Here is a 12790-nt window from a genome sequence, read left to right as displayed (position 1 = left end):
TTTCTTCTTGTCTTCTCCACCTTATTACTGTCTGTTGGAATATTGAAAAGAAGTCTCTTAAGCTAGTGGTTTTGCTTGCCTTAAAACCCAATAGCATGGTTTGCGCTTTCACTTCTCTGTGAAGATAGTATTCCGCAGAGAAGAAGTCTTTGCTAAATGTGTACACCATTTTTCTTTCAAACTATACAATCTTGAACCAGCGATCACTTCTAGTTTGTACTTTTTGTCATTGTGCTCCAAGTTTGTTCAAATTCTGTTGTTGTAATGCAACCACTCAGACACTTGTGAAAAATGTTCTTGAATTCCTTATCAGCTTTCATCAATCCAAATTGTTGATTTGCATTTTGACTCAAATGCCATAAACATAGCCTGTGTCTTGAGGTTGGGAAAGCCTGTCAATGAGTTATTTAGTTAGTTTTTCAAGTAATATATATTGCTCTTTCAATAGTACAAAACAGAAGTTGTGCAAATGTCACATAAACATGAGTACCTTTTTTATTATCTTGCAATTGCAGCATCTTGGTCGCTGAATATAGTTATTGGACATTTACCTTTCATTGACTTCTTGAATGTTTCAAAAAGCCATTAAATGATGGTATTGTCTCATCTGCAAGAAATGCACATGCAAACATTGTGTTTTTCCAATGGTTATTAATTCCTACAAATGGGCACAAATAAGATTATACTTGTTTGTCCTATATGTATATAAAACCATAACATCTCCAAAGATTGTATAGTCCTCAAGCATCATAGAGTCTCTCCAAAACAAGCAGCAAACCTTTCCTTCATCATTCAATCTTACTCTAAAGAAGAAGTTACTATCTGTTTGCATCTGCTCATAAAGGTTATCAACAACTTTTTGTGAATCCTTTCCCTCAATTGGTTTTATTTTGAGTTCATAACAGCAGTTAAAGTGGTCCTTCATGGAATGACCCAATACATTTTCACCACCTGCTTCTGTACTCATATATCTGAATGAATCTATCGGCCTCAGTCCACACTCTTGCATAGCTTGTATGGTTTGTTTCTTTGGATCATCATCTGACGCTAGATCTATAAGGTAATTTGTGGTTCTCTAGTAAGTGGATGATTGTGTTTTATAACATGCTGCATATTTCATAATGTCCTTCAGGTTCATCCTTGCTCTAATCAGCGCACATTCAGTTCTTGTGATCATAATCTTCTTGTCCTTTGTTTCTTTGATTTGCTGTCTTGTATTATTATATCTGTATTATTCTCTCCCTGTTTTTCTTTGATTTTGGTATTTCTTTTCCCTTGAGCAGAGCAGACATAGTAATTTTGATGCACAACTGATGTCCCTTCTTTTTTCTGTTTTCGGATTTTCTAACACTGAATCCTACTATAGCAGCATACTGACAATATAGCTCATGTATATCATCCAATGTTAATCTTACTTGACCAAGTAAAACTCCTCCAATTTTATGTTTATTCAGTGATTGGCCAGTTGAACCTGTTATAAAAGAATGAAGATATTTTTGTCACTTTTATTATATTTTATGTATATATGATATAGTGTATCAATTTATGATATAGTGTATCTGTTTGTGATATAGTGTATTTGTGAATTTTAGTCCATTTTTTAGTTCCATAGTACGCATTATTTTTGTTATATTCAACAGTGTATTTGTGTATGGTATAGTGTATCTGTATATGATATAGTGTGTGTTAAAATCATATAGTGTATGTTAAAATGATATAGTGTATATTCATATGATATAGTGTATGCATATATTATATAGTGTATTTATTGACATAGTGTATGTTAAATGATATAGTGTATTTTGTGACGATATAGTGTATGTTGAAATGATGTAGTGTGTGTTAAAATGATATAGTGTATGTTAAAATGATATAGTGATATTAAAATGATATAATGTATGTTAAAATGATATAGTGTGTATGTTAAAATAATATAGTGTGTGTTAAAATGATATAGTGTATGTTAAAATGATATAGTGTATATGGATATGATATAGTGTATGTATATATTATATAGTGTATTTATGATATAGTGTACCTATGTATTAATATAGTGTATGAACGCTATAGTGTATTTGATATAGCATAATAATATGTAGTGTATGTCCATGTGATATAGTGTATTTATAGATTATATAGTGTATTTATGTACTCCCTCCGTCCCATAATATAGTGTTCACTTCTCATTTTTCACAAGAATTAAGGAAAATGGAAAGAGTTTTAGGATTGCACAAAAATATATATTTAAGTAAATGTTTATTGGGTATTTTGTCTTGGAAATAGTTTTTTTCTTCTTTTTTCTTTAAAATAAAATGAAAGAGCAATAAATATACCTTGGAATGGTGTAAAACAATAAATAGGGGCACATATTTTAAAAGAAAATAGAGGTATTTTGGAAAGTTTTATGCATAAATGAAGGATAGTTTATTTAGTCCAAACAAATTGATAAAAAAGAAATAGGTACAACATTTTGGGACACCCAAAGAGGAATGCAAGCACTATATTATGGGACAGAGGAAGTATGATATAGTGTACATGAGTTAAGCATATATAAAGGAAGTAACCTTTTATGTATGATATAGTGTATCTAACTTAACATTTGGCATTTTTGAACTTTACGGACGTAACCTTTTATTAGTATGGCCATAATTAAATAAAACTAACTCAACTGTAGTTAAGCCATGGTTTAATGACATAAAGTAATAATTACTTGTATTGGGTAGCGCGCATAATCTTGTGACGATTTACTGAACTGCAGTCACTTCACTTAAAAAGACTGGCGCCCTTTCATTTATTCTCAGTTATTCCAAAAAGAAACCCACCATACGAAGCAAGACGATTTTGAAGCGATTTTAAAGCGATTTTGAAGCGATTTTGGAACTCATTTTGTTAATATAGCAAGGTACATTCATAATTCTCTTTTTTTTTGTTTATGTTAGATTTTATGAAAAAATTTTTGGGTTATCATAGAGTTTAGGTTTTTGTGATAATTATTTCAATTTTTTTAGCGAATTGTTATTAGTTTTTAGTAAACAAGTTGATAAGAAGTGTATCGTGTTTAATGATTATGTATCGTTTACATTTGTTGTGAATTGATGAAGTGAAACTCAACAAGTTAAATTAAAACAAGGGGTAAAACAGGGGGTAGTGTAGTGGTGGTTTGAAATTGGTTTTATGCTGATTTTTGGTGTTTTTTCGAAGGAAAAATATGGCTTCACTTGATCAACTTCACCCAGTCTTCTCTATGCATGATATTCTTCAATTCCATATTTTCCCTCGACTTTCGGACCCAAGGGATAGAGAGTGTGTGGAAAGTGTATGCAGGAAACGGAGGAGCATTGTACGCTATGGTTTAGAAGATTCTCACCAACTGTTGGGTATGGAAGATCTTATGTCCTTTCATGTGCTCTCTAAAGTTAGCGGTTAGGATTCAGGAAATGTGAAAAATGTTTGTAAAAAATGGAGGAGAATGTGGATGGTAAGGGAATCAGTTTATTGGACGCCCAACCGGGACAACACCTCCACCAAGATGTGGGCTCTGAAGTCCATAATTGAAGGTGATGGGGTATATTTGTGGGCTCACATTAGTGGTGAGTGGTGGGTTTACTGTGAATGGGTTCCCAATTTTGTTTGCTGAAGAATAAAACTTTGATAAGAGTTAGTTAGGCGCTTAGGGCTAGGGGTTTTACACTTTGTTTTTGGTTGGCACTGTAAGTAAAGAGCCCTATTGATCTAAACAACTCCTTTTTGGATGATCAAGAATCTTTAAACTGTTATTATTTGTCACTGAATAATGACATTGTGATGTCATATCAGTGACAAATCTTTTGTAATTAATTGATGAATGCTATATATATATATATGTATCATATATGAAGTTGGTTAATCTTTTTCTCTGTTATGCATATATGAATAATTGTGTTCTATTTGATATATTATTTTTTAGACTGATATAGTGTTGGTCTTTTTGATATAGTGTAGTTTTGAATGATATAGTGTAGTTTTGAATGATATAGTGTATGCGATAGTGTATATGTTTTTGTTCTAATATATCTGCAATTGTGTTCCTATAGGATATAGTGTACCTTGTTATGATATAGTGTACCTATGTATGATATAGTGTATTTTCTGATGATATAGTGTATTTTGTGATGATATAGTGTATATTAAATGATATAGTGTGTGTTAAAATGATATAATGTATGTTAAAATGATATAGTGTATATTCCTATGATATAGTGTATGTATATATTATATAGTGTATTTATTGATATAGTGTATGTTAATGACATAGTGTATTTTTGTGATGATATAGTGTATGTATATATTATATACTGTATTTATTGATATAGTGTATGTTAAATGATATAGTGTATTTTGTGATGATATAGTATATGTTAAAATGATATAGTGTACCTTGTTATGATATAGTGTACCTATGTATGATATAGTGTATGTTAAAATGATATAGTGCGTGTTAAAATGATATGGTGTATGTTAAAATGATATAGTGTACGTTAAAATGATATAGTGTGTGTTAAAATGATATAGTGTATGTTAAAATGATATAGTGTATGTTAAAATGATATAGTGTACGTTAAAATGATATAGTGTGTGTTAAAATGATATAGGGTATGTTCAAATGATATAGTGTATATTCATATGATATATTGTATGTATATATTATATAGTGTATTTATTGATATAGTGCATGTTAAATGATATAGTGTATTTTGTGATGATATAGTGTGTGTTAAAATGATATAGTGTATGTTTAAATGATATAGTGTATGTTAAAATGATATAGTGTGTGTTAAAATGATATGTGTTAAAGTGATATAGTGTATATGGATATGATATAGTGTATATGGATATGATATAGTGTATGCATATATTATATAGTGTATTTATGATATAGTGTACCTATGTATTAATATAGTGTATGAACGTTATAGTCACTAATAGAATAAATGCTATTTGTTGCGGTTAAAAAGTGCCATATTGCTGTGGTTTTTGGCGCGCAGCAATTAAGGGCGCAGCAATAGGTATTAACTATATTGTTGCGATTTTAAACCGCAGCAATATCGACAAATATTATTGCGGTTTTTAGGCCAAACCGCTGCAATATATTTATTTTATATCAGATTTAGAAAGCATATTGCTGCGATTTGTGAAGAAAACCGCAGCAATATGGTATATTTAATAAATAAAAAATACACATATTGCTGCGGTTTTTTTTGGAAAACCGCAGCAATATGGTCTGTACAGGTAAAAAAAAAAATTTTTTTTGCATTTGGCCATCAAATTTGAAAGACAAAACAGTTAAAAGAAAATAAAACACTATTGATTGATACTAATGACAAACAATTATTATACAAAATTCAAAAACATAAAAATATAATATAAAAAACAACAAATATAAAATTACATATAAATATCATTAATATATAAAAATATAAAAACTAAGTATCAATAATACAAAGTAAAATGAAAAAACTAAAAAGACAAAAAAACAGAAGATCAAATAGCAATCTCGTTATTTGCTCTCCAAATAAAATTAGCAGCTAAATCACACATTCACACCAGTAGTTGCTTCTTTATGCATATATTACTTATACCAAATCCAACTGTATTGTGTAAAAAGCAGGAGTAGAGAAGTAGTTGCCAAATCCAACTAAATCACACATTCACACCAGTAGTTGCCAACCAAGCCAATAATTTAAGACTCATTGATTATTCACTCGGAAAAAACTGAAAAAAGAAACTAAAGATGGATCTAGAGAAGATGAGTCTAAAAAATGACGAGAAAAAGAAAAAAAAAATTCAGATCTAAAAAACAGAAAAAAGAAACTGAAGATGGATCTAGAGAAGAGGAGACTAAAAAACGACGAGAAAAAAGGAAAAAAAATTAAGATCTAAAAAACACAAAAAAAGAAACTAAAGACGGATCTAGAGAAGAGGACTCTAAAAACCGACGAGAAAAATGAAAAAAAATCTAGATCTGAAAAACAGAAAAAAAAAAAAAAAAAAAAAAAAAGCAAAGAAAGAAACTTGTCGGTGGCGGCGAACGGGCGTCGTTGTGCTGGACGAACAATCTTGATCGAACGGCGGAGTAGAGAAGTGACGAGCACTCTGGTCGAGCCGGTGGGCTTGGCGGCTTCGTCGCAGCGCTGCGTTCGAAGGTTGACGGGTCGACGAAGAAGAACGCATCGCTCGTGGCCGGTGGACGACGAAGAAGAACGTGTCGCTCGTGGCCGGTGGACGGCGAAGAAGAACGTGTCGCTCGTGGCCAGTGGACGACGAAGAAGAACGTGTCGCTCGTCGCTCCGTTTGAAGGTTGAGATAGTTGAGAGAGTTGAGAGAGAAGAGGGGGGCTGAGAGAAGCGTGTGAGGTTGAGAGAGTTGAGAGAGAGAGGGGGACTGAGAGAAGCGTGTGAGGTTGAGAGAGTGAGAGAGGGAAAGTGGGGATAAAAACCTAATTGATGTGTTTTATATTTTTTTAAATAATATTGATGCAGTTTTTGTCAAGAACCGCAGCAATATATTAAAATATATTTACTTTTTTGAAAAAAAATATTTTTTTAATGATATTGATGCGGTCCAACGTGGAAACCGCAGCAATATTAGCTGCATAGGGCCCTACATGTTTTTAAAATGATAATCGTGAGACAATATTGTTGCGGTTTTGGGCGGGAACCGCAGCAATATTGTCACTTTCTATTTTTTTATTTCTTTTTGCGTTTTATATTGCTGAGTATAGGTAAAACCCCAGCAATATCACCGCAGCAAATAGCATTAATTCTACTAGTGAGTGTTAGTCTTTTGCTATGATATAGTGTAGCTCTGTATGATATAGTGTAGCTCTGTATCATATAGTGTATCTATTTTGATATAGTGTAACAATTTACCTGGAATGACAGTTGAATTAGATTCATCACTTGACTAGTAAAGCATATTGCTCGCCAAATTGATTTTCTATCTCATCATGAAACAGAACCACGTTATCTACATAAAATTATAGTGTTAGTCTTTTGCTTAATGAAACAAATGTAATTATTGACTTCGATGCTGTTACCTTCAAGACGCGGTGTATTATTGAGATCTATTATACGCTACAATACTCTGATTCAGATCTATTTGATCAATTAAACCCGAATTTTCCATGAATTTTTCGTAGTTGTTCAATTGAATAGGAAATTGTCGATGAATCAATTTAGTTTGCAGAAATAATTTTAATGGAGAGAAACAATAATTTGCAGAAATTTATAGCGATAGAACCTTTGGTTTTTGAAAATATTGAAGAGAGAGGAAATGACGGATTTTGGAACTATTGAAGAGAGAGAAAATTCCGCATTTTTGGTAATTAAAACTGAGTACTTCTTAACGGGTCACGTGCTTGGGCCTGGTCCACAATATTTTTAGTGTGAACTGGGTCCACGCAAGTCGGATTGTTTAGCATAATGGTAGAAAGAATATTCTATTTTAATTAATTTATTTATTTAGTAGGTAATCCTTAAACTTTGCCCTAGGTGCATAGGGTAGAAAAATCGTTATTTAATTAAGTTGCCTAATCTTTCTTCCAAATGTGGTCCCCAACTTTCTCTCGCTAGATTCCTTGGTATGTGTGCCACTGCTCTATGTTGTACTTATTTTGAAACGCAGGAAGTAAAATGTTAAAGTATAGAATAAGTTCAAAATACAGTGGTACCATATGGAAGCCAAAATAAATTTGGATACTAAATGTAAAAGCCCAAAGTATAATGGTTCCAAGTGTAATATTCCATTTTTCTTTATCTTTAAAATGAGCCTAATATTGGATATATTTCATACCCAAAATCTACTATTTTTTTTAATTTATGAAATTAAATATTAGCATTATTAAAGATTGATATTTTTTTTATGAAAATTCCACATTACACAAATTATGAAAAAAATAAATTTTTTCGTGATTATATGTAATTTACATAAATAACTTTAATTTATATAACTTTGATCATAATATGAAATGAGGTTCATTTATTAATATAGGAACCACTAAACAATAAAAAGTTGAATGGAGAGATCTTTAAAGAGTTTTATTGTTGTTGGGTATTTTTAGAAATGATTCTTAAGAGTAGCTTGAAAGGAGAGAAGAGATGAGAGAGAGTGGAGAGATCGTTGGAGAGTCATGTACCATTGTATGCGAAGAAGGGGCTAACTTGGGACTCCCACCGCGTGTGACTTCATTAGTTACCCCTTTCTCTTTTATATGCGAAAAAGACAATAAAGTTCCTATGAGATGCCATTTTGACATCTCACCATGAAACGTCTTTCCAAACTTAATTAAATTCATCAAACCGCTTAGGGGACGTTTGGTTCATATAGGGGAATGAGTTTGGAATCAGGAATGAAACCAACGTGGTATAGGTTTGGAACTTGAAACCTAATACCATATGTTTGGTTTTATTTGGGAATGAAATGTTTTCTTATATTTAATACTTAGAGGTTTTGTCGTATTGGTATTGAGCCAAACCCACCTCCCCCTTAGGTTTCTAAACCCCATACCTTATGAGTTTGTGTTGAGATATTTCGGTATATTGTTGTATATATCTTTCCTAAATATATTATTAGGGTTTCCTAATTCCATGTTAGTCTTGGGCTTAGGTTGTATTATATATACATATTCGTTGATTAATGAAAGATAACACATCATTATTCTCTCTCAATATTTCTTGATTGTATCAAGAGCCTAACCTAATTTTATTTTTTCAATGGCTGGCGAAGATGACTCAAAGCCAGTCGGCCCACCTGTCACGGTGGCTGGCCCACCTGTCACGGTGCCTGCCGCAGTTTTCTCACCATTTTTTCTCGGAGCAGGCGACAAACCAGGGGACTACATCACCCCTACACGCCTCAAATTGGATAATTATTTCGATTGGGCCTCTGATATTCAACTTGCATTGGAGGCTCGCCGGAAATTTGGTTTTCTTGATGGCCCTATTATAGGCCCGGAGCCGCCGTATCAACACGCAGATTAGGTACAAGTAAACGCTATGCTTGTGTCTTGCGTGTTACTCTCTCTAAGTTTCGTGAAGTGTCTCGTCTGTGGGATCACCTGCGGACTCGTTTTGCCACCGTTAGTGGCCCCCGTATCAATCAGTTGCGTTCGTCCCTTGCCAAGTGCGAACAAACATCTTCCAGGCCCATATCAACCTATTATGGAAAGCTTCATGTCTTGTGGGAGGAGTTGGCTCGTCATGACCCCATTGTCACGTGTTCTTTCTGTACTTCTTGTACCGCCAGTGAGACATATGCTCAGAAACGTGAGGAACAAAAACTTGATGACTTTCTTATGGGCCTTCATCCTGACTACGCTCCTTCCCGTACTGCCATACTATCTATGGACCCGATTCCGTCTCTCGATCGTGCATACCAATTGCTCGTGCAAGATGAGCGTGTAAAGCTTGCCACCAAACCTGCCGAAACAACTCCCCATGCTGCTCTCGGATTCTCGGTTCAGGTTGGGCGCGGTCGAGGTAAGTCTGATCTTCCCACTTGTACGCATTGTCATAAAGTGGGTCATGATGTTTCTCGATGTTGGGTGTTGCTTGCGTGTTCTCATTGCAAGAAACATGGGCACGACGTGAGTACGTGCTATGAGTTGGTTGGTTTTCCGGAGGGATGGCAGCCTTCGTCGAAGACTGGTGGAGGGCGTGGTTTGAAGGCAGGGGCTGGTCGTGGTCAAGGCACTGCCAAAGCTAATGTTACTGTAGCAGCGGCATCCTCGGCTTCTCCTAGTGAGCCTTCTCAATTATTTTCGGCCGAGCAATGGAAAGCTTTGGGGGGATTAATTGGTAATGCTAAAATTTCTGATGATCGTTTAACGGGTACGTCTCTTTCTACCTCCTGGATTATTGACACAGGTGCCACCTATCATATCATGGGTGACAAAACTTGGTTGTTTGATGTTGTTGTTATTCCCCCTTGTCCCGTTGGCTTGCCCAATGGTACGGTTGTTATGGCCACCCAACAAGGATCTGTTCGTCTGTCTCCCACTATTACTCTTACCGATGTATTATATGTTCCTGATTTCAGTTGCAGTTTACTTTCTGTTTCACAGTTATCCTTTGCTGTGCAATGTGTTGTTCAATTTAACTCAAATGAGTGTGCTATTCAGGACCAAATGAGGGAGCTGATTGGAATGGGCCGTAGGCGGGGTAGACTATACTATTTTTGCATCGAAGATTTTCCTCATGTTGCTGTTACTGGTGCCGTGTCTGAGTTGGAGTTGTGGCATAGACGTTTGGGTCATCCGTCGGAAAAAGTAGTAAAGTTGCTTCCTCATTTATGTGGTCACAAGGGTAGTCTAGATAATAATTGTGAAGTTTGTTTCCGTGCCAAACATACACGTGATAAATTTCCTTCTAGTGATAGTAGAGCTGATAGAATTTTTGAGAAAATACATTGTGATTTGTGGGGTCCCTATAGACATGTCTCATCCTGTGGAGCTCGTTATTTTTTAACTATTGTGGATGATTTTTCCCGTGCTGTTTGGATTTATTTATTGGTTGATAAAACTGAGGTGTTTCGCATGTTCATGAATTTTATTGCCATGGTTGAGCGTCAATTTTCCCAAACCATTAAAGTTGTGCAAAGTGACAACGGAACTGAGTTTAATTGTCTTCATGATTATTTCTATGCTTCTGGCATCTTATTTCAAACCTCCTGTTTTTCTACTCCACAACAAAATGGGCGAGTTGAGAGAAAACATCAACGTATATTGAATGTTGCCCGAGCCTTACGTTTTCAAGCCAACCTACCTATCTATTTTTGGGGGGAGAGTGTTTTAGCTGCAGCTCATCTTATTAATCGAACACCTTCGGTTCTTTTAGGCACCAAAACTCCATTCGAGATTCTTCATGATAAATTGCCTGCCTATGATGTCATCAAAACTTTTGGTTGTCTATGCTTTGCTCATAATCACAAAACACGGGGGGACAAATTTGCTTGTAGAAGTCGAAAATGTATCCTTGTGGGCTTTCCTTTTGGGCAAAAAGGATGGCGCTTGTTTGATTTGGATATGAAGGAATTTTTTGTTTCACGGGATGTTCGTTTCTTTGAGGATACTTTTCCTTTTCTTACCCCTGACACGGTCAACATTGAACCCCACACACTTTTTCCCCCTACCGACACTACTATTGACCCCGATTTTGCCGAACTCTCCTTCACAAATGAGCCTACCACTCTTAGTCCCGTTTCTCCACTCGTGCCTGATTCCGTTCCTCTTACGGACTCCTCTCCTGCCTCACCTGCTCCGTCTCTTGACACATCCGGCCCCCCACCTGAGTCTCCTGTCATTTCCTCTCCTAGCACCACAGATGAACCACATTCACTTCCCTCTACTTCCCCTAGCTCCACAGATTCGCCCGTCTCTTCTGCACCCTCTCCCGAGTCATCTCCCGTGTCTCCTTCACCATGTGATTCCTCATCCGATGATTTAGGGCGTGGTAAGAGGGTTAAGGTACCCTCGGTTTTGCTCCGTGACTTCGTTGCTCCCACCATCGCATTGGATAGTCCATCTTTGTCTGCGCCGTCTCCGTCATCTACCTTAGGTGCTCCATATCCTACCGCTCACTTTGTTAATTGTGCAACTTATTCTGTGAAAGATCGAAAGTTTCTTGCTTCTGTTGTCTCTCACACTGATCCCAGGTCTTTTAAAGAGGCTATGCGTGACGAAGGGTGGAAAGCTTCTATGCAGGACGAGATCCGTGCTCTCGAGGCCAATGGTACCTGGACATTACAAGAGCTTCCGCCTGGCAAACGGGCTCTTGGTAGTCAGTGGGTTTATAGGACAAAATATTTGTCCAATGGCGAGGTTGACCGTATCAAATCTCGTCTTGTTGTGTTGGGTAATCATCAGGAGGCTGGCATTGACTATAATGAGACATTTGCTCCTGTTGCAAAAATGACTACCGTTCGCACTTTTCTGGCCATTGGTTCTGCTAAGGACTGGGAACTTCATCAAATGGACGTTCACAATGCGTTTCTTCATGGTGATCTCGATGAAGAAGTTTATATGAAACTACCCCCCGGTTTTGAATGCTCAAATCCCAAACTTGTCTGTCGTCTTCAAAAATCGTTGTATGGGTTGAAACATGCTCCTAGGTGTTGGTTTGCTAAACTTGTGGCTGCTTTGAAGGGTTATGGTTTTCATCAGTCTTATGCTAACTATTCTTTATTCACTTTCGCTCAGGGCTCTACCCATTTGAATGTTCTCGTATATGTTGATGATTTGATTATTTCTGGGAATGATTCCGCTGCGTTATCTGCTTTCAAAGGTTATTTGAGTGATTGTTTCAAGATGAAAGATCTGGATCCTTTGCGGTACTTTCTTGGCATTGAGGTTGCTCGTAGCTCGCATGGGTTGTTTTTATGTCAGCGCAAATATACTCTAGACATTGTTTCTGAGTCTGGGTTGTTAGGAGCTAAACCTTGTAGTTTTCCGATTGAGCAGAATCATCGTCTTGGCCATGCTTTCGGTCCTCTCTTCGAAGATATTGCTGCTTATCGGCGCCTGGTTGGTCGTCTCATCTACTTGGCCGTGACTCGTCCCGATTTGGCATACTCAGTTCACATCTTGTCTCAGTTTCGTCATGAGCCTCGTGTGGAACATCGGGAGGCTGCATTGCGCGTTGTTCGATATCTGAAGGGTACACCAGGCCAGGGTATTCTTCTTCGAGCCGATTGTAATCTCTCTCTTCAGGGATGGTGTGATTCTGACTGGGCCGCATGTCCCATCACTCGTCGTTCT

The sequence above is a fragment of the Beta vulgaris genome, chromosome 9 (genome assembly GCF_026745355.1).
Source record: "Beta vulgaris subsp. vulgaris cultivar EL10 chromosome 9, EL10.2, whole genome shotgun sequence".
In the NCBI taxonomy this organism is placed as follows: domain Eukaryota; kingdom Viridiplantae; phylum Streptophyta; class Magnoliopsida; order Caryophyllales; family Amaranthaceae; genus Beta; species Beta vulgaris.
Note: the sequence above shows the minus strand (reverse complement) of the source record.